The sequence below is a fragment of the Eptesicus fuscus genome, chromosome 2, assembly GCF_027574615.1.
Source record: "Eptesicus fuscus isolate TK198812 chromosome 2, DD_ASM_mEF_20220401, whole genome shotgun sequence".
NCBI classification, from domain to species: Eukaryota; Metazoa; Chordata; class Mammalia; order Chiroptera; family Vespertilionidae; genus Eptesicus; species Eptesicus fuscus.
In genome coordinates, this window is record NC_072474.1 from 43,174,696 (window position 1) to 43,195,925 (window position 21,230).

General features: G+C 39.7%; 2 non-coding genes across 2 annotated transcripts; one reads left to right on the forward strand and one right to left on the reverse strand.

Annotated features, from left to right (window-relative positions):
• The first annotated feature begins 19,415 nt into the window (after window positions 1-19,415).
• On the forward strand, window positions 19,416-19,492 carry MIR9293 (microRNA mir-9293). Its single transcript, NR_129024.2, is given in 1 exon segment — window positions 19,416-19,492. It is a non-coding gene; the product is annotated as a microRNA mir-9293 (primary transcript).
• A 400-nt stretch (window positions 19,493-19,892) lies between these two features.
• Window positions 19,893-19,985, reverse strand: MIR9292 (microRNA mir-9292). The gene has a single exon (NR_129023.2). It is a non-coding gene; the product is annotated as a microRNA mir-9292 (primary transcript).
• Between the last annotated feature and the right edge of the window lie 1,245 nt (window positions 19,986-21,230).

The following is a 21,230-nucleotide window of genomic DNA, read 5'->3' on the forward strand; positions in this document are numbered from 1 at the left end:
AGCCATCCTATGACATGTGATTGGAGCATTTAATTCATTACATTTAAAGTATTTATTGATAGGTAAGTAGTTATTGCCATTATATTATTCATATTTTTGGTCTTTCCTTCTTTTTGATGTCTTTTTAACATTTCTTTTATTACTGGTTTGGTGGTGATGAACTTCTTTAGCTTTTTCTTGTCTGGAAAGCTCTTTATCTTTCTTTCAATGCTAAATAATAGCCTTGCTGGGTAGCATAATCTTGGTTGCAGGTCCTTGTTTTGGATCACTTTGAATATTTATGACAATTCTTTCTTATCTGCAAAATTTCTGTTGTGAAATCAGCTGACAGTCTCTGGGAACTCCCTTGTAGGTACTAACTGCTTTTCTCTTGCTTTTAGGATTCTCTCTTTCTCTTCAACCTTTGACATTTTAATTTTGTTGTGTCTTGAAACTTCTTTGGAGGTTTGGTACTCTTCACTTCCTGGACTTGTATGTCTATTTTCTTTGCCAGGTTAAGAAAGTTTTTAGTCATTGTTTCTTTAAATAGATTTTCAATTCCTTGTACTCTCTCTTTTTTTTTTCTGGTATCCCAATATAGTGAATGTTGGTATGCTTGATGTTGTGCCAGAGGTCCCTGAAACTGTCCTCATTTTTTTTTCATTCTTTTTTCTTTTTGCTGTTCTGATTGAGTGTTTTGCCCCACCTTGTCTTCTAAATTGCCAACTTGATCCTCTGCCTCATCTAATTTGCTGTTGTTTCTCTCTAATGCATTCTTTATTTCCAGTTATTATATTCTTCATTTTTTACTTTTTTATGTTTTCTATCTCTGTTTTTATGTTTTCTATGTCTTTGTTAAAGTTATTACTGAGTTCATTTACTCTTCTCCTAATTTCATTGAGCATCCTTATAACGAGTGTTTTGAACTCTGCATCTGGGAGATTGCTTGTCTCAATTTTGATTAGCTCTTTTTCTGGACTGTTGCCCTGTTCTTTATTTTGGGACATGTTTCTTTGTCTCCTTATTTTGGCTGCCTCCCTGTGTTTGTTTCTATGTATTAGGTAGAGCTGCTACATCTCTTGGTCTTGGTAGAGTGTCCTTGTATAGTAGGTGTCCTGTGGGGCCCTGTGGCTCAGTCTTCCTGGTCACCTTTGCTGGGTACTCCAATTGTGTCCATTGTTTGGGCTGTGTGTGCCCTTCTGTTGTAGTTGAGCCTTGATTTATGTTGGCACATCAATGGAAGGGCTTGACCTCAAGCTGATTTTCTGTGGGGACTCACTGTGATGATAGCAGAGGGATTGTTGTACAGGGGTTGTTGACTCCAAGAAGAAATATTCATTTAGCAGAGCTCTCATGCCTGCTCAGTTTGCCCTTTGGGTGTGTCATTGTGGAGGTAATTGGGTAATTAATGCTCTGGTGTAGTCTGAAGCTGATTACTAGGTATGTTAGTTCTGGGGCCTGGTGAGAGGGGCTGTGGGGCAGGCCAAGGTAGGCTGCTAACACCTCCTGGGGCCACCCTGTATGAGCTGCACAATGATATGCAGATGGTTGGTTGCCACTTGTGCTGAGTTTAGAAGCACGTAGGAGAGGCTAAGCTGCAAACCAATGCCATCTGCCACTAGTGCCAGGCTTGGAGCCACTTAGAAAGAGGTATGGGACACATTTAGGCCAGATGATGCCTATTTGGGGTTTATGAATCTTGGAGAGATTTTAGGAAAGTCCATAGTTCTAACAAAGAGACAGCCTGTTTGTTTATTCTCTAAAAAGCCACTGATAGCAGGTAGTGTGAGCCTACAAGCTGGGTGGTCAGGGATTCACCAGGATGGAGCTAAATATATTAGCTAGGTTGATGGAGACTCAGACTTAGTGCCCACCTGTGCCTGAGGGTTGGGTTGGGGGATGCCTCAGCAAAGGACAGAGCTGACTCTTCAGCCTTCATCCTGAAGTCAGACAACTCATTTCTCCATATGTTCCTCTGCTTTTCTAATGACAGTGGTTTTTATAGATACCATTTTAGTATTATTTTTGTGGTTTTTATAAATACCATTTTAGTATTATTTTTGTGGAAGCATTAAAGAATGATGATAGGAAGGATATAAGAACACTATAGAGAGGGAGAAAGGCATGAAAGAAAGAAATGACAGGGTGAAAAATGAGAGAAGCAAGAGGAATAGCTAGTAAGAGATGAAGAAATAAATGATGTCACAAAGTGGGCATGAAATTTTGTTGATTCTTTAGGATCAAAACAGTTCAGGATTCAGGCTGATGTTCAGACTGAGCTTTAGACTGAGGAGGATACTATGGTATGAAGCAAAGTAATGGTACCCTCCACTCTCTGGCCATTATGAACCCAGAAAGAACAATTCCTTATAGTTGTCACAAGTGATTAGTTTTTGTTCTGGTGTCATTGGATCCTAAGCCTGAATATTACTATAGAAAAACTGGGAAATAAGGGAAAAAAATCAAGTCTGGAGAGATGATGACTCAACATAGTGCAATAGTAAAATGTGGGAATTCAGAGTGATAAGCAGAGGTGTCTATCATCCAAGAAGTTTAAGTACTCCTTGCATTCAATCCTTTTGCATCTAATTAGAGTTAAAAAGAGGCCTCAGATGTAATAATCATGCGCCCAGTTTTATTTTCTTATAGTAATGATAATAATTGTTGAAGCTTATTGAGAATTTATAAGCCAGAAGCAAGGGGTTGAATCCCTCACATGGATTAATTCATTGAATCCTCACTAGAAGTCCAAAAGGTAAGACCAATTATTTTTCCCATTGAATGAATGGAAAAATAGGGGTGAAGAGATGAAATAGCTTGCCCAAGGTCACAGAGCCAAGAGATTGCATGCATGGGATCCACATGATCTGACATCAGATTTAGCTTTCTTAACCACATCCTTAAACTAAAGAGGACACCTGAGGCAGTCATTGTAACAGGATTGCCAGTGGTATATGGAAGACAGATATGCCTAGCCTAAGTACCCTCTACTCAAGGAGATGTTTGGTGCTATAGTTGACTTCTTCTCAAAATTTGAACATCTGTGAGGTGTTTATACTACTGAGCCCAGTATCAGTATACATAAATAATATTAACTTGATCCCCTTTGATTTTATTTTTGGATGTCATGGCTTTGTTGTTTCTTTATTTCAGCTAAGCCTCTACTGCATGTTCCCTGAGCAGCAGAACGATCCATTTCAGGACCATATTTTATGTGATGCTGACACCAGCTGCTCCATGGAGACCTTTAGCCTTCTGCCAGAATGTAATTGGCACCCAGGAGCAGGTAGTCTCCAAAGCACCAAAAAGTAAATGTGTTTCTCAGTAAGTCTTTATCTCAGCATGAAAAAAACAATAAATTGTGGAGAGTTTGAATAGCTATTCTCTAAAAAAACACACAAAAATTTATTATGCTAAGACATAGCTTTTTGCCAAAAAATAATACAACAGGGCTGTTTTTTAACAACCTCTATGTAACTTGTTCTTAAATGCTGATTATTTAAAACTCTTTAATATTTAGTGCAGGGTGATTTAAAATACTTAATCAACATTCATTCATTCATTCATTAGACATTTTAAAGTACTTATTATATGTCAGACTATTCTAGGAATACAGCAGTAAACAAAGATTGACATAAATTTTCACCTCCATGGAGCTTACATCTATATATATAAAAGCCTAAGTGACCACTACAATGGAACGACCAGTCATTATGACGTGCACTGACCACCAGGTGGTCAGTGTGCTCCCGCAGTGGGAGGGCTGCTCAGCCAGAAACTGGGTTCACGGCTGGTGAGCCTAGCAACAGTGGTGGAAGCCTCTCCGGCCTCTGCCGCAGTGCTAAGGAGCTAGCAGCAAGTGGTAAGGAGCGAGCAGCGAGTGGTTAGGAGACAGCAGTGAGGGGTTAGGAGCGCTGAGCGCCAAGCCCAGCTCAGGCTCCTCCCCAACTGCCTGCCGCTTTGAGCACTGCTACATCCCCTGAGGGGTCCCAGATTGTGAGCGGGCACAGTCCAGGCTGAGGGACCCCAACTGGTGCACGAATCCATGCACTGGGCCTCTAGTCATAGATATAAGCATGCTTGAAAGAAATGGAAAAGCTGGGGGAGGGGGGGATGGATCCACCATTTACTTTTTCAAGTTTCCCAAATATTCCCCTGAATTAGAAAATTATACTTTTGATGTCCATTGATTGAGGAAAAAATATGACAATAATATCTATGGATTCAGAAATGCTTTATTTATACTTTACAGTCACAATTGCATGTTTATGCATTAGAAATAGTTATAAATATATGAAAGATATATTGATTTTGTTAAAAGAAGTTATTGACTTCTACATAGCTTGGTGTATCTCTTGTAATTACACAGTTCTCCATGTGTCCAAGAACCACAAGCTGGGATAATAAATTAAATGATATCTGAAAAATCGTTTTAGGTCTGAGAGTGGAGTGCTGTCTTTAGTTAGAACTGCTATATGCTCCCTCAAAGATGTTGTAAAAAAAATCAGGCTATCTCTTATTTGACTCATCTGTTCTATATTAGAATATTTTTAGATAATTCAGACCATTTCCATCAATCTTAAAATTGTCAAGGTGTGATATTGCTCTTAAAACTTATTTTGTCTTTGTTTTATATTAGATAATACTTTCAAAATGGTCTCATAAAGAATTTCCTTCTTTCTAACTTAAAAGTAATGCAATTAAAGTCCATTTACCCTTGTAAACAGGAAGAGTTAGACCTTACCATGCCTACTAAAAATATATTATTATGTTCAGTGTAAGTCTGATTGAGTGTATGTTAAAATACTTTAAAATAGAAAAAATGTCTAACCTTATCCTTGTCATTTTTATTGCATTTATCAGATTTTAAAAGAAAAGCATAGCAATGTTCAGAAAATTTCTTGAAAAGTCAAAAATAAAGTAGCTAGAGTGAATCACCTTGCTTTGCATATAATATCTGATAAGTTAGTTAGCCCTCCTTAATTTTTCCAGTTGAATTATTTCCATAGTGCTTCACTATGATGATTAATCTTTGACTTCATATCTCAATACGTCATAATTGAATAGTTCTCACTAAGATTTAATCTCTTGCAGCAGAAAAACATGGACGTTATCTTGTGCTTGATTGGGTGCAGAAAAGTTTTCACTTAAAATATTTTCATCTTTTTGAGAATTCACCTTTATAGAAGAAATCTGGGATAAATTTTAGAATTATTTGGAACGGAAATATGTTTCTGCAAAACTGTATTTTACCAACCTGGCCTTTTAGATGAACTTAAGATAACTTGCAACTAGATATTTTGATTGAATTTGATTACATACAATATAATTAAAAACTAGAGAGCACTAGCAGTTTCTATGTAAGCTCCAACTATAATATGAGCCCTAAGATTTTACCTTCTTTTTACATTGGCTTCAATTCCTTGTCTTAGCAATGGGAGGAAGGGAAAAAATGAGAGGGTGGGGGCGGGGGGAGAGACACTTATTTAACTAAATTATGTAACCAAATCTGAAGAAATTAGTTCAAACAAGAAGTAAGGGTAAATCCAAAATCATTAATTGAACATTTTTGCTGGGTGAAGAGCTCTGTTTTAGGTGATACAAAAGAAATAAAAATAAGTTTCTCATCTTCAAGAACTTTGCTATAACATATTTACAAGATAGTTGAAATGACAAAAAAATTAATAGAAAAAAATGCCACATATTACATGTTTATTATATTTGTAGATCCATTATTTTACTATTAACATTAACAAAGCAATTATTGGAAGCTAAAGGAGACATAAAATAAGGAAAAGTTGAACCTGATGTATCTTGGGTCAATAAAATAAAGAAAATATAAAGAAAAACTTAAAAGTTATCAATCAAAGAGTAAATACATATTACCTACCCATTAATGGCAAAGAGGGAGTAGATATCTCAATAACAGCAAAAGAAACCCAAACTTAGCAGAATGACATATTTAAAAAATATCATTAACTTAGATTTCTATACCCAGAAAAACTATCATTCAGAGTTAAGAGAAACAAACATCAAAAGCCAAACACTAAAAGAATATATTTCCCTCAGAATCTTGCTGAAATTTACATTGCACAAGAAAGGAATCTAATTCTAGGAGAAAGAATCCAAATTATGTGAACCTCTAGGATATTTAGAGTTAAAATGCCTGGGTTTCCTATTTGATAGCTGTATGACTTTGGATGATTTATTTAGCCTCTCTAGTCCTGTTTCTTCATATGTAAAATGTAGTTGGTGATAACTATCTATTTCACAGTGTTATTAAAATTATTTTGATATTATAAAGAATTAAAAGTGTCTAGCACTACCAGAGTGTGTGTGTGTGTTTTATATGAAATCTATATAAAAATAATAAAAATACGCAAATAAAAGTTTGATAAAGATTAGTTATTGTGGACTCTAAGGTCACTGTAGGTTTTTGAATAAAATAACATTTGAGGGCACTACAAAAAATACCAACTTTATCTTTCTTAGTTTTGATGCCAGAGGCAAATTATATGTTTTAATTTATTTTCATACTAGAGGCCAGGTGCACAAAATTTGTGCACTGGGGGGGGGGGGGGTGTCCTTCAGCCCAGCCTGCACCCTCTCCAATCTGGAACCCCTCTGGGGATGTCCGACTGCTGGACTAGGCCTGATAACTGTGGGATCGGGCCTAAACTGGCAGTCGGACATCCCTCTCACAATCTGGGACTCCCAACTGCTCGCCAGCCTGCCAGCCTGATCACCCTAACCACTCCCCTGACACCCTGATCAATGCCTAACTGCTCTTCTGCCAGCCCGATTGTCCCGACTGCCCTCCCCTGCCAGCCTGGTAGCCCCCAACTGCCCTCCCCTGCCAGCCATATTTGACCACATGGGGGCAGCCATCTTGTGCGAGGGCGTGAGGATCCATTTTCATATTACCTCTTTATTATATAGGATTTCAACTAGTAACATCATTGTTCTGTGTCTCTTTTGTAACTTAGACAATGATATTAGAACTACAAAGGTAATTTTGAAGCAAATAACATGATACTTTTACTTAATGTGGTAAGTTTTTGTATTGTTCAGTTTGTTGACCTCCAAAAGATATTTTACCTGGCTAGAGCTATAGCACTGGAGCTGGAGCTGTAACTGTTAACACCAAAGCAGAACTGCAACACTGGGGCATTCTTCCCTGGAGCCATTTCCCAGCCATGCTGTTCCACAGCCATAATTTAGCTATGTCATAATGGAGCTGTGTTACAATTGAGCTGTTCCACAGATGAGCTCTTTGCACTGAATAAAGTTTCTCCTCTCATTGTACCCCATATTGGGAACTCCTCTTGGCATTAAAATGCTGGTGACAACTTTAGGTTGACAAGTTCAAAGCAGTACTTAATTTTCAGATGCAAAATAACAATACAAAATAGATGTTTGTTTGTTTGTTTACATCTATTTCTAAACCTATTCAACTGGAAAGAGCATCTAGATTAAAGGTCAGCATCAAATGAGTTTACATATGTTGACATCATGTTGTCAGCTATCTTCTCTGGAATGAATGTTCATATTTTTATTTTCCAACTATATTATACTTACTATAATTATTGTTCTTGGAAAGAGCAAGATACACCAATCACATGGATCACACTTTAAATATATTTTAAAATTTCTTTTAGATATTACAATGTTTTTCCTTAGATAATCTGGATAAAATGAGGTAAAGATGGATAACTGCCCATAACTAGAGTTTATTTCATTTAGAAGGAGCTCAGTTTTTAGGGAAAAAAAGTCTCCTTAATTGGACCTTAATTAAAAATATTCCTCATATAAAATGATGTAAAAATTGCACATGCCCACCTGATGCCTCTTCCTAGTTTCATTTCTTGGTTATGTTGTCTTGTTCTGAGGCCTGTGAACAGGGGCCTGAAATTGTTGAGGGGTGCTAGGAATGTCTGCTCCCTAATGGTTAGCAGTGCACTAGCATTGGCTGTTTACAGTTTTCAGCTGTGGTTATTTCAACTTATTCTTTCATGACAATCTCTAAAACTGCCTCCTCATTCAGTCCTGAGGATGGCTCACCAAGGACTCTAGTGTACCACTGGCATCAGCCCTGCAGCCCTGGCTCTGGTTCTGAAGGGTGCTTTAGGCAGAATAAAATAATGTCATCGGGCTCTTTGATCTGATCTCATTTGGTCAGCTGGGAAAGAGAGCTCCCTCTCTCCACTCATCCTCAGCTCCAGATTGGCTGATGGCCCTCTAATGAGGTCTATTTCTCTGATGCCATGGGGTTCTAGCTCTCCTCAGCTGTTTACACTGGCATTGGCCCCAGCCTGGTGTGCTGATTTATCTCAGCTGGCACTGGTCCATTCCTCTGGCTTTTGTTCTTTGCAATGCTGCTGAGATTTCCCCTGACACCTTGTGAACTCCCAACTGCCCTTGGAAGCCTGAGATGTAATCACATTTCAACTGCTGCCCCCAAATGAGATACCAATTAATCTGAGAGGAAAAGGGAGTAGGCTTCGAGATACAAAGGTGAAGCCAGCAGTTACTGATCTCTGAGTCATGTTTGCAGGAAGAAAATCACACACACTCTGAAGTTTGATTCTAAGTTATAGTTTGGAGGGGTGAGGAGATTTGTTTTAGTACGTGTGTTTAGAGTTAGTACGAGCTTTCATCTTTACGTTATAAGGAATTGCTTGGAACTGCGTATGAAAGAGTTGCTGAAAGCCTCCCATAAATATACTAAAACAGAAAAAAATTTAGTTAAGCACCGTGTATGAAAGAAAATCCTTTTCCCAGTTCTTTCCAAAAAATAACTTCTCTTTTTTCCCACCTCAGTAGGGGATCTTATATTGTAATGCAAATTCATTTGTCAGAGACAAAAATATATGCTACAGTGCATCAGTATGGGGTGACGTAAGCCATATGGTCTTTCATGGTATAAAACTTCTGGACACTCACAGGACTCCATATTGTGGCTACACAAAGGAACAGGTCACCTGAGGGAATTAGAGATGAAGAGCTGCCAGTGATTGAATTTGGAAACGGAGATCCTAAAAGAGAGAAAGAAGTTTACATTTACTTGTTGCCAGGGCTAACCAGCAGACCCTGAGCGACAGATGAATGCATTACTCTGACACAACATTTGCTGTGAAAGAGAGGCTAAGGGACTGACTGGCTATAGCAACTAGACAGCCAGATTGCTTGCCTTGTTAGGCTTTTATTGCAGTTTATTTTTTATTTTTTGGTCTTTTTTTAAAAAATTATTTTAATGTTTAAAGTATTACAAATAGTAGTACATATGTCTCCTTTTTTTCCCCCATTGACCTTCCCTCGGCCTCCCCTACCCCCCAGCACGTGCCCTCACCCCCCGCCACAGTGTCTTATGTCCATTGGTTATGTTTATATTTATGCATACAAGTCCTTCGGTTGATCTCTTACCTCCCCCATTTATTGCAGTTTTTATCTTTAGAAACAATCAGTAGGGTGAGTAATCTTGGGAGGACACATGTGTTTGCATTGTCCTTAAGGCAAGGGCACCCAAAGATTAGGCATAAGGATTCCAGTAAACACCCGGGGGTCTGCTTGTGCACAGACTTGTTTGGAAAGGTCAAGGGATAATTAGGGGCATGCCTTTAACACTCCCCTAAGTATCCCCTAAGTCGGAATTCTGATAAACAGGGCAGGCGGCCTTCCACACACCTCCTTTTTCTTGGAATATCCTCCTTACAAACTTCCCAACCGAGTCTTGTGTGCTTCCCAACAACTTATTTTCTGGCTTTTCTTAGTAAGGCTGATTTGCCGGGACTGACCAGCAGACTCTGAGTGGCAGATGAATGGATTACTCTGACACAAGTTTCTGTGAAAGAGAGGTCTAAGGGGCTGCTTGGGTATAGGGACAAAATAGCCCAGTTCACCTGCCTCCTTAGGCTTTTATTGTAACAACAGCTTGAACTAAAATGAACTATTAGATACTATCAGCAGGGTAAGCATCCTTGAGAAGACATATGCAACTGTAGTGTCCTTTAAGCAAGGATGTTTTGAAGTCTAAATATAAAGATTCCACCGGGGGCTCAGACTTGTTTGGAAAAGTCAAGGCAGGATTTGCTGACCTTTTGGAGAATCCTCCTTACAGACTTTCCAACCAAGTTCTGAGCTTCCCCACACTGATTGCGTGGTATTTTTCTCTAAATTTGGGAACCAAGTAAGATTGCCCATTTTGTCCACTACTATTGAATATAGTGCTGGGCATCTTACACAAGGCAAATAACTCAAGAGCGAAGACAAATGGAGGCTTTCAACAAGAACTGGAAAGGAAAACGTAAAATTATATCTATGTGAAAATACTATGACTATATATTTGCAAATCCTAAAAGAAAAAATGGAAAGCTAAAATAGTAGAGAATTTAATATAATAGGTTATTGGGTTAACATACAAAAATCAGTAGGCATAATATACATAAAATCAATCTAAAATGAGGATTTCATTTTATGACATTCAAACAAATTAAATTCATTTACATAAACTCTACAAAAAATGTTCAAAACTTAGATGAGCAAAACTAAAAAATGTTTCTGAGAGACAAAATTACAGCTGAACAAATACAAAGATATACCCTATTCTTGGACAAGAAGACAATATAATAAACATATTAGATAGCTTTAAGCTGCTTATTAAGTTTAACGTGATTCCAGTTTTTTACATATTCAGGTTTTTTTCTGTAGTTAGAGGAGTTGATTATAAAGTCTATTTGGAAAGAACACAAATAAGAATGGTCAAATACTAAATAGTCAAAATACTAAAAAGGAAGAGAAAGTGTGTATTTACTGCAGGGGCACAACTAGCCATTTTCAAAATTAAATATATAGAATAAAGACTATATAATTAGGGCAGTTTGTTAATGGTACATGAATAAACTGACTGGCTAATGGAATAAAGTAGAAAATTCAGCAATGACCCAATTGAATAATGGAAATTTACTATACTATAAAGGCCAGTCATATCTCAATCAATAGAAAAAAGAATTTTTCATAAACAGTGTTGGATAGGAAAAAGATAACATTAGAACTACTCCTTACACTTTATACAAAGTGAAAATCTGGAAGGATCTGAGATTAAATGTAAAAAATACAGTCGTATATTTCTGAAAGAACACATGGTGAATTTCTTTATATCCTGGGAATGGGAAGACTTTCCCTAACTCTTATTCAAAATCCAGAAGTAATAAAGATAAATGTTAAAAATATTGATTGCATTAAAATTTGCATGGCAACTGCCCAGTGGTGTGGCTCAGTGGTTGAGCATTGACCTATGAAACAGGAGGTCACAGTTCAATTCCTAGTCAGGGCACATGTTCAGGTTGCAGGCTTGATCTCCAGCAGGGGGCATGCAGGAGGCATCTGATCCATGATTCTCTCTTATCATTGATGGTGTTTTTTTTTTTTTTATCTCTCCCTCACCCTCTTTGAAGTTAATAAAAAAAATATTTTGAAAAATTTGCACGGCAAAATGAACCATAATTATACAAATAACAACCTGGGAACAGTATTTGTAACTTGTGTTAAAGACAAGGTTTAATATTCCTAATATATAAAGGGCATATGAAAATCAAGGGAGGTAGAAAGGTAAAAAAATTAGTTAAAATACAAACAGATGAAAAAAATGCAAATGTTTTTAAACTATGTAAAAACACTCTGATGATAGGGGGAATGCAAAATAAAGCAACATAGAAATGCTATTTCTCTCCTACCTGATTTTCAAACACTAAATTTTGACAACTTTTTTTTTTGCAAGGCTAGTGCAAATACAAAATGGCATAATCCCTATGGAGGGAAATTTGGCCATGCTTAGCAAAATTACATACTTATTTACTTTTGGGTCCTGCAAAAATCCTACTTCTAAGAATCTATCCCTATAATACATTGGCAAAACAAAAAGATGTATGCATAGGACTGTTAATTGTAGCACCTTTTATAATAACAAAAGATTGTGAAGACAATCCTCATGTTCTATGGTAGAATGACCTGTGATCTATCAGCACACTGTAGTCATATACAATTGTAAGCAGGTAGAATTACTTTGTGCTTTATAAAACAACACTATATAGGTGAGTTTATATCATATACAATCTCGTAGTGTTTTAGTTAACATTATAACAAAGTTTTTCTACACTGATAATCACAATATAAACCATATTTATTTATTTATCATTTGGCTTTCAAAGTGTTTCCTTTTGCTTAACTCATTAAATATTTGTCATTATAGATACCATGGCATTAAACATCTGTGTGCTTAAACTTTGTCCACACATTAGTGTATTTCCTTAGGCTAAATTTCTAGAAGTCAAATTGTCTAAGCCTTTTTTTTTAATTTTTAAAATTTCTTTATTAAGGTATCACATATTTGTCCTCATCCCTCCATTCCCATTCCACACCCCACCCCACACATGTCCCCACCCCCCTGTCTTCCTTAACCGCTGGTTAGGCTCATATGCTTGCACACAAGTCCTTTGGTTGATCTCTCCCCTTTACTCCCACCCTTCCCTACCCTCCCTCTGAGGCCCGACAGTCTGATCCATGTCTCCTTGTTTCTGGGTCTGTTCTTGTTCATCAGTCTATGTTGTTCTTTATTTCCCCTAGATGAGTGAGATCATGTGCTATTAGAAATACACTTAAAAGAACCGAAAATGAGACAAGCAATAATGGTTATGGTGACAGGCAAATGAATCAGTCTGTAGTGAGTTTCTTTCTGGGCCAACAGTTCTTTTGAGACCCAATTTCAATGTCCAACAGTTCCTTACGTGTACATGTCAGCACTGACATTACAGTTCTGGATGGTGGACAAATGGTGGTAATGCAGGTCCGACTCTCTCTGGTTTGGTCTGGGCAACCTGCAGTGATGCACAGCTGCTAACTGCTAGTATGGGAAGGCCACATCAGCGTCTTCCGTGTCTAAGCCTTTTTAATACCTTTAAAATATAGGACCACATTGACTTTTAGAATTTTATACCCTCTTGCATACTAAATAATAGGCTTTCAGAAGACTGTGTGCTGATCTCATGTTTTCCCTAAAATTGAGTGGTATCACTGAAAAAAATTCTGCTGACAGTTATAGTAGTATCTGTGTGTGTGTGTGTGCATTGTATATTCACAGTTATTTTTCAATTTATTTATGGAGATTTTGACGTTTGTTATGATAATTTCTGTGGGATTTTTACATGGAAATGATATTTGAACTCTGATATTTTCTGTGAATATTTTCTCCTACTTTGTTGTTTGCCTTATTTTGGTCAGTCTAATTGACATGCAAAATTTGAAAATTTTGTGTGGTTATATATATTATCTTTTATATTATAATTTTATTGCTTTTAATGTTAATTATTCTTACCTATGCAGAAATCAAATTACTAGTACATTAAAATATTAATTTTTTGTGAATACATTTTTGGAGGTAACTCTATATAATCCATATAGAGATTATTTCAGTGTATGATAAAAGCCTAAATTGATCACATATTGATTTCCTCTTTCTAGCTCTCTAGTTCTTTGGCTGAGCAAGTCATCTTTACCACCTTGGTTTGTGATGTATAAATTTTGTTAGTTTTAAAACATTAAATCAAGCTATTCTGTTTCATTAATCTGTTTATTTTTGAGCCTTTATGACTTTAAATTATAGTAGAGTTAAAATATGTGTATACTGTCCAATTATATTATTAGTTAGAGGAATTAAGTCAATGGTTGCATATCTTAGAGAGCTCTAGGAATGGAACAAAACCCACTCCTCAAGTCTCAGTTGCTCTAAATATACAATATGCTCTTTGAAGAAAGTCACTGGATTTTATATTTTTGAACTTTCTCCATAGGGTCCAAGAAAATACTGTCTACACAGTGCAAGCTAAAATAATATTTTATATTTTTAAATTTTATCTTTAGTGTTGAAATAATTACAGATTCCCCCTTTCCTCTCATTGACCCCCTCCACCCCACAACCCCCCCTCACCCGGGCCTTCACCACACTATTGTCTGTATCTATGGGTTATACATATATGCATATAAGTTCTTTGGTTAATCCTCCCACTACCCCTGCCTTCCCTCTGAGGTTGATCAGTCTGTTCCATGCTTCTATGTCTCTCGAGGATATGGAGAAAAGGGAACCCTAGTGCACTGCTGGTGGGAATGCAGAATGATGTGGCTACTATGGTAAAGAGTATGGAGGTTCCTCAAAAAATTAAAAATTGAAGTCCCATTTGATCCAGTGACCCCACTTGTAGGAATATATTCTAAGAAACCTGAAACATCAATCAGAAAGGATATATAAACTCCTATGTTCATAGCAGCACAAATTGCAATAGCTAAGATTTGGAAACAGCCCACGTGCCCATCAGTAGATGGATGGATAAAAAAGTTGTGGTACATTTACACCATGGAATACTATGCATCTGTAAAGAAGAAGGATCTCTTACCCTTTGAGACAACATGGAGGGACCTGGAGAGTATTATGCTAAGTGAAATAAGCCAGTCAGAGATAGACAAGTATCACATGATCTCACTCATGTGGAATTTAATGAACAAAATAAACTGATAATCAAATAATATTTTCTATTGTCAACCTGGTCAGAAGTCAGGAGGAGACTTGATTTCAGCAGCCACTTCCAGAAAAAACTATCAAAATTCTTCTTTGAAAGCTTGCCAAGATAAATGAAGAGTGAACACATATATATACCAAGGTCTGCTGACTTTTTGTTCGTCTCGTCACATTTCCTCTAAGATCTCTGGGAAAGGCAACTGCTGTTCTCTACTCAGCTATTAAGTACAAAAGCTGATGAGATATTCCTTTTACTTGTGTGAATGTGGGATGGGTTATGAATATCTCCTCATGAGATATGGATAAAATATGACAGGAGACACCCTATATAATAAAGAGGGAATATGCTAATTGACCCTCACACCATCACAAAGATGATGGTGCCCACAGTCAATAAGGAGGAAATATGCTAATTGACTGCCTCGCTCTCAAAGATGGCAGCGCCCATAACCAGTAAGGAGGGAATATGCTAATTGACTGCCATGCCCGCAAAGATGGTGGTGCCCTCAGCCACAAGATGGCGGTGCCCAGTCCCATCAGCCATGCCAGGGCAACTGCCTCCGGAGTCCCCCAGTCCCCTCAGCCCTGCCAGGGTGCCTGCCTCCAGAGTCCCCCAGTCCCCTCAGCCTGCCAGCTGCCCAGGGCCAGCCCGAGGTGCAGGCAAGCCTCAGATGGCAGCTGCCCAACTGCCCAGGGCCGCCTGAGGCTCAGGTAACCAGGGCCAGCTGAGGCTTGCTCTGCCAGCAGTGACAGCAGCAGAGATGTGATAGGGTGTCGCCTTCCCCTGATTGCTGGGTCACCTCCCACCCCTGAGGGCTCCTGGACTGTGAGAGGGGGCAGGCTGGGCTGAGGGACCCCCTGCTCCAGTGCATGAATTTTCATGCACCGGGGCTCTGGTTATAATGAAGCATAATTAGATTGTCGAAGACCTATTTGGTGAATTTTAAAGGCTTACCTGTGAAATCACAAGTAGAGCCCTCTTTAAACTTCTCATACATACTTCAGAAACAATGATAATACTCAAATGATTATTCATTAGAAAAAACCATGAAAAGAAATCTAATCCAACTCCCCTATTTTATAGATATGAGAGAGCCAAAGAAGCTAAAGAAGCTAAGAACTGTTTTTATGGTTGCACAGTTAACTAGTAGAGAAATCTCTTAACTCCTCTTTCAGTCCTCTGTTTATCACCCCCTGACTTCATTAATTAAAGTGACAATTTGAGCCCTCCCAAGACCTCTAATACTTTTCTTTCTACATAATATACTAGAGGTCCAGTGCATGAATTCATGCACAGGTGGGATCCAGCCATGCCCCCCACCCTGTCAGGGGCCAGGCTAGCTGGGGGAGAAGGGCCACGGGAGGTTGGCTGGCTGGCCCCGCCTCTGATTGGGGTGGGTGGCACTGATCGGGGACCGGGGTGGCCAGGGGGAGAGGCTATAGGCAGTTGGCCAGCTGGCCCTGACCCTGATTGGAGTGGGAGGGCCCGATCAGGGGCTGGGCTGGCCTGGGGGAGGGGCTGTGGGAGATGTGGGGGGTCGATCAGGGCCCCGATAGGGCCAGTTGGCTGCCCGCCACAGTGTGCATCATAATGACCAGTCATTCCGGTCATTCTGTCGTTCGGTCGCTTAGCTTTTATATATATAGATAGGTGACAAATTCATGTTTTATATATATAGATAGGTGACAAATTCATGTTTGAAAAATTCCAAGTGAATTGTAAAGGGCCTGTGAGAATTTTTCCATCTTCATTCTTTCTCCAATCTTAATAAACTGGGACATACTTAAATTGAATAGTTCTTCCTTTTCTATTCTGCTATGAGAGCAGGACCTCCTAAAATCTAGCTCTAAGTTCAAGCATGTGATATGTGTTCTGAGGTCACTTTTAAAACTACAGTTCAAAGGAAACTGAAGGTGCTGAACCATCTCAGAATTATAGTTTTCAATACAAAATGCTAACACAGCTCTGCCCTCACTCCCAATGCTGTGAATCATATGTACTTTCATATGTACTTTCATCCTTTATCTGAAACTTTTATAATTAAAAAAAGTTACCCCTCATGATGAAATGAAACAGTTGTTTAATTTAAAAAGTAAAATGCAAATGAGTCAAGAGAAATTTGTGTGATTTTTGAGATGAGAAGTGGAAGTATTAGAATTCATATTTTTCTTTATTCTCATGAGTAATCACTTCTTCAAAATACTGAAATACTAACTCAGAAAGCAAACAGCTAATGGTATGTCTAATTCCTGTACCATAAATGTAATTTAATATCGATTAATAGCAACATTATTGAATAGATAACAGGCTTTATAATACTTAGCTGTGCATGTCCAACCTCCTGTTATCATTAAATCATATATTAGATTTTCCTTTGACTCAAATTTGTGCTAAATTTCTAGGTGAAGATTTGATTTTTGTGTTTGTTATAAAGAAATTAAACGAATTAAATGTTCAGTGGATTAATGGGGGGAGCTTAGGCCTCTAAAGTTCTCTTTTTTATTTCTTTAGTGTTTGTAAGCTGCCAAAGGAGGTTCTAAAGACAAGGCTTATTATCAGAATGTTTTCCTTGATTTTGAGCATACCAGAGAAAGAATTATTGATGTGGCAACATCAAAGTTAAAACAAATAGGACTTACTGTTCTGGTTAAAAGATGATACATTTAGTTTCGCTCTTTACAAAAGGAAGGATTTTACTATTGTTTAATGGGTTGTATAAATGCTGTCTTTTGTGCTTTGAGTCAGTTATTGCATCTGCATTTTATGAAAACCTCCTATTTTGGGCTTAGCAGATGGACTTATTTGAATTAGGCGTGCTGAAAATGGTCTTTCCAAATTATGTTATATAAAAGGCTAAAATAATAGATTTGCCTCAAGTTTTTCTGGAACAATGATTAGGCTCAAAGACCCTCAGGATGAAGAAATAGTTGTGGCAAAGAACATCCAGAGCTCTTTCCGGTGGGAGGGGCAGAATCCTTCTAGGAAAGGTATGGTCCTTACCTCAGAGCAGGTCCACGAAAGAAAGCCCATATCCTTCTGACTGACTGACCCAGATTCCTCAGCTGCAAAGCAAATAGCCTATAAAACTTGTTTTTAATTTTCAAATGAAATGCATTTGAGTCACCATCCCAATTACTTCAAAAACAGAAAGGCGGTTCATGTCATTGACGACGCAGAGTGCACATTTACTGCAAAAATGTCATGGGATGGGTCAATTGCTTCAAAAGACAAACAGTATTTTGTTTTGTTTTCTTTTTCTTGATGAACATAAATGGAAAAATCCCCAATAAAGTACCAGGAAATGGATTCAACAGAAGATTAAAAGAATCATACACCATAACCAAGTGAAATTTATCCCTGGGATGCAAGGATAGTTAGTTCAACAGAGAAATAGTTTTAAAGAAGAAAAAAGGCCCTCAGATATTTTTAGGCCTTTAAAAACTCTGTGGAAAGTAGTCACAGTGACCTTAGGATCTTGGTAACAATTTGCTTTTTAAAAATAGATGTCAAAACTTCCTAGCTTCTTTCCACTTTTTAATCGGAGGAATACATTTTTTGTTCTAGTGCACAATTTCTGTGAGCATAGATTTGAAAGAACTATGAAATCTTTGAGAGGTAGTTGGGTGGATGTGATGAGAGCGGCAAGAAAAACTGAATGGGGAAAAAAAATGAATAGTTTTTAATACATGTCCAAATCTGAGACTGGCTACCACCTCTCCTGGACCGCTGCCTACTCTCCCCAGATTCCACAAGTCCACACCTTCTCCCGCACCTCAGCCACAGGTCAGCCACTCTTCCTGGAAGCAGTATGACCATTGTGTGGAAGACTCTCTCAGATTTCAGCTTTGAAGAGGAGCTCAGATTGCCAGACTGGACTAGCTCTTCTTCTGAATTTCCTGAGATGCCAGGCCCTGGGACTTTCTTGGAAAGCTCTTCAATACCCCCCAACTCCCCACCTTCTTTTACACCCCCTCCCCACATCCCACCATTTCTGGGCTCTGGGGCCACCCAAGTGTGCAGGCCAAATCATTCCTCACTGTGAGTGGTGAGGGGAGACCCAGAGGGAGATAGTTATCTTTTGTGCAGGTGAAAGGAACCACGTGATCCCTGGTGATTCTGGGGGAAAGGCTCACTCTTCTATAGTCACTTTGGCCCAAGAATAATAAAGGTTAGAACCTGAGGGGGAGGGGTGCTTGGTTGCTAAGGGGCACATGCATGACAGAACAGCCAATTGTGACATAGCTGCCAATTGTTGGGCTCCTGCTCAGCGCATGGTACTTGCATCCCACTTGTCTGGGTTGCTTGTATGTGCCCCAGTATTTTGGATCCTTCATTGTGCTCCAGTGTCCTGGGTCGCTCATTGTGCCCCATTTGCCTTGGTGACTCACTGTGCCCCAGACCTCTGCCTGTCATGTCCAGGCTGCACATGTGGGTCCCACGGTTTCTGTTCCTGTGGCAGCTGTTGTGGCTGCAGGTCCAGGCAGCTCCGATTCCGGAGTTGGCTATGGACTCTATCCTGCTGATCTCCACCCCCCTGGGGCCCTCCAAGTCCTGGTCTTGGGATCAGCAAAATCCTGCAGATATTGAGCTTTCTTCGCTCAACCATGATGCCTCAGCTCTTCTTTCAGAGTCCCCTTCTCCGAACCCTCAGGAGGCTTTAGCTCAGCTTCCCCCCCAACGAGAAGCCTCAACTCAGTCTTCAGTGTCCTCTGAGCCATTGACATTTTTGTTCGACCACCACCAAGGACTTCAAGATCAGCATCATCCCTATCCTGCATTAGTTCAATCATCAAAGAGCTCAGCTCTACCTCCCGTGCCTCTTCCCAATATACAAACTTCGTGAATCCATGGGAAGGGTCGACGTCAACCTCCCAAAGTCTTCTATGGATGTTGAAGTTCAGCCTTCACATCAAAAGGCAACAGACTCACGTCCAGATTGGGGTGAAGTTCAACATCGACTCTTGCCTATCAGTGTTAAAGATGTGGGCCTGGGGGTTTTGACAACTTCCGAGCCCCCTAAGAAGATTGCACCATCTGCTACTAGCAAGGCCTCCGATCATCATGCAAAGTCTACCAAAGAACAACCTACATCCCAGCAGGAGTCCCCAGCTCTGTCTACTTTGGAGGCTGATGCTACAGTCCTGAAGCAGAATGCAGCTCCTCCAAAGCACCATGAGGTGACATTTCCACTTCAAGAGCCTGTTCAGGCTCAGTGGCCCATCATTCCACCTGTGGACCTGGGACTCACCATCACTCCTGAACATACTTTGGGGGCTGTTGCTACAGCCCTGCAGCAGACTGCAGCTCCTCCACTAAACCCTGGGGTGACATTTCCACTTCCAGAGCCCGTTCAGGCTCAGCAGCCAACCTTTCCACTGTTGGTACTGGAACTCCCCATCATTCCAGAACCTACTTTGGAGGCTGGTGCTACAGCCCTGCAGCCAAATGAAACTCCTGCAAAGCACCCTATGGTGGAATTTCCACTTCAAGAGCCTGTTCAGGCTCAGTGGCCCATCATTCCACCTGTGGACCTGGGACTCACCATCACTCCTGAACATACTTTGGGGGCTGTTGCTACAGCCCTGCAGCAGACTGTAGCTCCTCCACTAAACCCTGGGGTGACATTTCCACTTCCAGAGCCCGTTCAGGCTCAGCAGCCAACCTTTCCACTGTTGGTACTGGAACTCCCCATCATTCCAGAACCTACTTTGGAGGCTGGTGCTACAGCCCTGCAGCCAAATGAAACTCCTGCAAAGCACCCTATGGTGACACTTCCACGTCCAGAGACTGTTCAAGGTCATCAACCAACCTTTCCACCTTTGGAGCTGGAGCTCACCATCACTCCAGAATCTACTTTGGAGACTGGTGCTACAGCCCTGCAGCAGAATGCAGCTCCTGCAAAGCACCCTGAGGTGACACTTCCACCACCAGAGACGGTTCAGGCTCAACAACCAAACTTCACACCATTTGACCTGGAGCTCACCATCACTCCAGAACCCACTTTGGAGGCTGAGGCATCCCTGCAGGAGTCTACAGCTCCTCCAAAGCACCCTGAGGTGACACCTCCACCACCAGAGACTGTGCAGGCTCAGCAACCAACCTTTCCACCTTTGGTCCTGGAGCTCACCATCACTCCAGAACCAACTTTGGGGGCTGATGCTACAGCCCTGCAGCAGACTATTGCTCCTCCAAAGCACCCTGAGGTGACACTTCAACATCCAGAACTTGTTCAGGTTCAGCAGCCAACTTTTTCTGAAGTCACAGCCACAGTTCTATCGTTTGACCTGGAAGTTACAATAACTCAGCAACCAGAGTCATCAGAGACAGTTCCTCCAATGACTGAACAGAATGCCACCATGAACATATGTGAGCTCTGTTCCTGCAATAATGGGACACTGTCGTGTATTGGTTTTGGCTCAAACCAGAGGCTCCACAGAGTACCAGTACCAGAGCCCAGCACCTACAATGGCACCTTCACTGTCTTAAACTTGCAGGGAAATGCTATTTCTTACACTGGTAAAGATACATGGAAGTCATACCATTTGGTTGAGAAACTAAATCTCAGTGGAAATAATTTGAATTACATAAAGATTCATTTGAAGGCCTGCTTTCCCTCCAGTATTTGGACTTGTGGACCTGGGGCTCTCTTGCAAGTGTCCACAAAATAAAATAAAATAAAATAAA